Source organism: Condylura cristata, unplaced genomic scaffold, assembly GCF_000260355.1.
Source record: "Condylura cristata isolate star-nosed mole 26May11 unplaced genomic scaffold, ConCri1.0 scaffold00031, whole genome shotgun sequence".
NCBI classification, from domain to species: Eukaryota; Metazoa; Chordata; class Mammalia; order Eulipotyphla; family Talpidae; genus Condylura; species Condylura cristata.
Genome location: NW_004567132.1, coordinates 16774263 through 16779403, shown reverse-complemented (window position 1 = coordinate 16779403; position 5141 = coordinate 16774263).

The following is a 5141-nucleotide window of genomic DNA, read 5'->3' as shown; positions in this document are numbered from 1 at the left end:
GGAGCAGCAGGCGAGGCAGGAGAGGTCTTCTGCACTATGTGGGTCACCTCTATCTGGGATCGAACTCTTGAAGTGCTATGGCTAGCTTCGTAGTGCTGTGCTTTAACCTGTTGTACCACCAGCACCTCTGGGTGACATCCCAGTTCTTGTATGTTTAAATAAATATTTTTTAAAATCCCTAACCCTTTGCACTTGGATGGAAGGTGGTGCCCTCCCCCCACAAGAGAAGTGGGAAAGTTTTCCTTCTCAGCTCTCAGCACAGGCAAATGGTGTAGAGTCAGCCAGTCATATTGTCTGCCCTGGGCTTTAATTGGGAGCCAGTGACACCAAGAAGCAGGAACAGTGCACATTCATTCTAGTGGCCATAACTGCAGTTATCTGGAGTTCTGGGTGGCAGTGGCAGCGTTGATGTCACAAGCTGCTATCTCTGGAGTCACAAAGGTGGTCATGGTATCTGAGTCTGCAGCAGGATTGGGCTCTGACCACAAGCCTTCTTGTCCTTGTCCATTTTCAGTGGCTAGTTTGCCAGTGTTGCCAGAAATGGTTATTGCCCCATATTCTTTCCTGCTCACCAAATAAGGACTCACCAAATAAAGACCTTAAATTGGTTCACCTGCCCCTTGCAGCGTGGCGCCTGCCTTCCCACGCTCACTGGCTGCACAGCTTTCTGGGAGTTCCTGTCCATCGCTCCTCTCAGCACTCCACACAGCAGTCACCATGACTGTGAAGGTGACCATTTACTCCTTCCTTGAGCTCTTCCTTTGTTTCCTGGAGTTCAAAGGGAAATCAAAGGTCACTATCTGTACCAAGGGCCCTCCTACCTCCCTGATAAATAAGCATGTGTGGGTACAACTTTGGGCCCTAGGATTTTAGAACAGCAGTTTTAAATATTCATATAGCTGCCGCCGTTTTTTTATTTAAAAATACTCTTTTCAGTCTGGGAAAGGAATTGGTGTCCTGCCAGAGCAGAACTGCTTTTTACATGGAAAATAGCTGAGGAGATGGGATACAGTAACTCTTTTAGAGAGCCTTCTCTAAAAGGTCCAGACATCCTAGAGGACAGCTTTTAGGTGGTGTAGTGAAGAATCACCTAAGACAAGTCCCAGGAGGTTGCAGAGTACAGAAAAATCACATCTATGTGGAGCCCAGTTTTCCTCTTGAGGGTGGGCTGGACATAATGATTAGCTTCTAAAGAACAGAATAAAGTGGAAGTGACTGCACAGCTGAAATCTACCTAGGACCTCTTAGTGACCAGACAACAAGATTTACTACCTGAGTGGGGGTATTTGGACGTCATGGCGCTGGAGTGTGTCACACTGCAGCTTTGGACACTGCTCTCTGGTTGGAGGGGGAGGGAGGCGCACTTGCTAAAAGGAGGGGGTGGGTTCTGTTCTCCAAGGCCCAAGGCGTTCTTGATTAAAACAAGAAAAGGGTGATAGGGCCCAGCTGACCTCCTAGGAGTCAGGGGACAGTAGAGGATAGAGGAGCCCCATTCAGCCCTTCCACAGTGTACTGCAGCCTGCCCCAGGGGCTCTGCAGGCCCTGTGAATTGTGCTGGACCTACCACTGCCCCAGGTCTGAATCTGGCAGCCAGAACTTTTAAAAGTAGCCCCTAAACCACACTTGTTCTTCCCCCTACATTAAAGGCAGTTGGGAGAGAAGTCACAAGGTCTTCCTCTTAGTTGACTGAAAAAGGAGGTGAAATTGTGTAGTTTTGTGACTGGAGCATTATTACACTGCAGCTGATGCAGTCAACTCCTAGCTTTTTGGTTTTGAATTAAGATACGTTTTCTGGGCCAACTGTACTTCTTCGTCCACAGCCTTCCCCCAGCCCATGTCAGATTTTGTTCATGGGTTCCTGCAGTGTCCCCCCAGCCCTCACTACCCCACCCACTAGCATCTGTGGGAAGGCTGGTCTGCAGCGGGGCCGCCCCCAGACATGGCAGGGAAGGAGTCCAAGGATCAATTCTCTTTCTTGAGAATCCCAGGGAAAAGCAAGGTGGAAATGACCCAGGATACTATAAGGCTGGTGGAAAGCTCAGGGCAAACAAACCTCTGCCTTCAAATGGGGGAAAACGGAGAGAATCAATATGGAAAGAAACCCAAGTGGGGGAAAAAATAGCCTGCGAGGCGTCCTGAGTGGCGCCTCTCATGGAAGAGGCAGCCGCGGGCTGAAATGTGGAGCGCGCCCTGCGGTCTCGCCCCTATCAGAACCACCTGTGCCCTTTACAAATTCGCACACCTGGCCGTTTACAAACCCGCACACCTGGCCCTCGGCTCTAAAAGGCGCCCGTGGAAGGCTGGGAGCGGGCGCACTGGAAGCCCTGTTACCAGGGGGCTGGCGGGGCGCCCTCCGCTCGCGGGGCTGCACCGGACCCAGACCCAGCCGCAGCCCGCTGTCCGCTGCCCGGCGCTGCTTTGCCTTCTCCCCCATTCCTGACCTGCCCCGGCGCCCCAGTCCCAGCGGGTAAAAGGGGACAGCGTCAGCGCCACAGGAGCCAGAGCGGCCCGGACCTGACGCCGCGGGACGCGAGGAGCAGCGGCCAGTCGGCCACGCGGCCACTTTTCCGGAGCATCCGCCACCCGAGAGCGTCCCGACCCGACCCTGCGCTTCCCGGCGACGGCTGAGTGAGTGCCAGTTTCTTTTCCACGCACGGTCTTGAACTTTCACGGGCCGGTCTCCTGCCGAGGGGTGCGGGGCCACACGGCTTGGCGTGGCGGTGGGTGGGCAGCCCGCGTGCTGGGAGGCCACGAAGGCCTCGGGCTTGGGCGGGCACCAAGGTGTGCCACGTGGGCACCGCAGGGGGCGCCTGGGCCGCGGTTCCAGGGCTGCAAGTGCGCTGAGTCCAGCAGACTGTTGGCAAGGGTCGCTCACGGTGAAAACCTGACCCCTGTGGTTGTGGAACTCAAAAGGCTGGAGGTGCCCGGCAGTGCCCTCGGTCTGCTTTGCCAGCCTCGCCGTTGCGGTGGCCGGGTAGGGTGGTTGGCGCCGAGGTGCCCGCGCGGCCCTTCGCCCAGGCCCCCGGGGCCGCCTCGCTCTGGCGCGTGTAGCCGCGGAGGCCGCCCGGGTGGCGCCGGACGCGTGGGCCTGGTACGGTGGGGTCACGTGCTGGAACTCGGGGGGAGTTGGGGGCGCAATGGTCGGCGTTCGCGTCGAGGGGCTTGATTTCCGCGCTGTGGGTTCTGAGCTCCGGAGCTCCGCCGTCGTTTCTGTGTGAATTAAAGAGAAAAAAAGTTCACGCGGTTTCTGAAGATGAGAAGGTTCTAAATGTCCGAGCCGTTTTGGAGAAGCAAAATAATGCAAAACACATGAGGACATCTGCTAAACAAAATGAATAGAAGTGACGTTACACAAATCAGGCCCCGTATTACAGGCTGGTGGTGTTCCCCGGGTGGCGCTCTCAGGCCTGGGCTCTCTGGGGGTGGACTTGTGGTGTCCGTACAGGCGCCAGTTGCCACCGTTTCGCGGAGGAACCCCAGGGCCGGTCCCCTGGCGGGTCTCACCCTGGTGTTGCCACAGAAGGAGCACCGAGCTGGGAGTGCAGGCTCATGTCAGTTTCCTACACTCTTTTCCCGAGGGAGGCACCATAACGGTACCCTGTTTTCCGACGAATGGAACCCATTTGGTGCCCTGGCACGTAGTGTGGCAAACGGGGTCCGAACCCAAAAAGCACGCTTGAATTTGTGTGTGTTGTGTGTGTGTGTGTGTGTGTTATGTGTGTGTGTGTTGTGTGTGTTGTGTGTGTGTGTGTGTGTGTGTAAATGTTTCCTAGAGAGGTGGGTAAGAGGGCACAACTGAAAGATGTCAGCAAGGCTGTTCTTTGTAGAACAAGAATAAAAAATACCAGCACTTTATTCAACCCCAGTTTAATCAGAACCCCTTTCCCTTGTGGTCTCTCCTATGGCATCCAGCAGGCAAACTTCCCCAGCTGCGATTGTGAAAACCCAAAAAGGTCATTAGGGAGCTGAGTGACCAGCCGAACAAACAGATGAATGAAAAGTTAAAACAACTGAATAAATCACTTTAGGGTTGTTGTCCTCCCCCTTTTAGAGTAGTTGGCTCTCCCTGGTGGTGCAAGGGGTTAAAGCACAACGCTGTGAAGCTGCCCACAGCTTCTGCAGCAGGATTCCATCCCCAGCCCGGGAGCTGACCCATGTGGCATGGCAGACCTCTCCTGACCCACCTGCTGCTCCCCTCAGCAGTGTACTTTGGTATATCGGCCTGTTCTGCTCCTCACTCTCTCTGGTGAATCCTCTCACCTCCATACCTCTGGCCAGTATCCCAGTTCTGTATGCATAAATAAATTTTTAAAGTTTTAGCTTTCTAGAAAAATTGAGAACACTGTATAGAAAATGCTCCCATACCCCATTCCCAGTTTCCCCATTAACAGCTTCTATCAGTGGTACATTTATTACAATGAACCAATATTGACAGTATGACAAAGCTCATAATTCAGATTTCCTTCATTTTCCCCTGCTGTCTTTCCCAGGGGTCCCCTCCACAACACCAAGTAACATACATGCGTTTGTTTATTTCTGTGGTGACAGCATTTATGTTTAGAGTTAGCCACCTGGGCTTGGTGTGGATGATCTTAATTTTGCTGGCTAGACCCAAAGCATCTAGTCAGGAGCCAGCCGAACACACGCCCCCTTCTCTCCCTCAGGTCTGATCAGGGGTTGGCCTCTGCCATGTGAGTGTCACAGAGCTCCGTTACAGCCTGTTGGCCTATGCTCATCCACAGTGACACAAGTGTGGTGTTTTCTGTCATCTTCATGACTTGGTGGTCAGGGGGAACTTGATGTATCACGGTCAAGTTTGTTTCTCCTAGGGGTGCTCTTCTGAGGATATTTAGGTTGTCCCAGTGTCTCTGGCCTCTGAAATGTGAGTGATATGGTGGTTCTTTTTCTTGTGACTGTGGATGCCTTTCAGCAATGCTTTCTTGGCAGTCTAAACCATTGCTTTGGCTTCAGCTTTGTTAGGGGCTGGGGTTTCTTTTTCTTTTAGTACCATCTTCATCTTGGTGAAAATATGCAACATAACGAGGAGTTCTCTTGGCTCCTTATGCTCCATGTTAAACATACATGTGTGTGTCTAAAATTGCCATTGCATTTTTGCAGATTAAGGTATACAGCTTTATTTT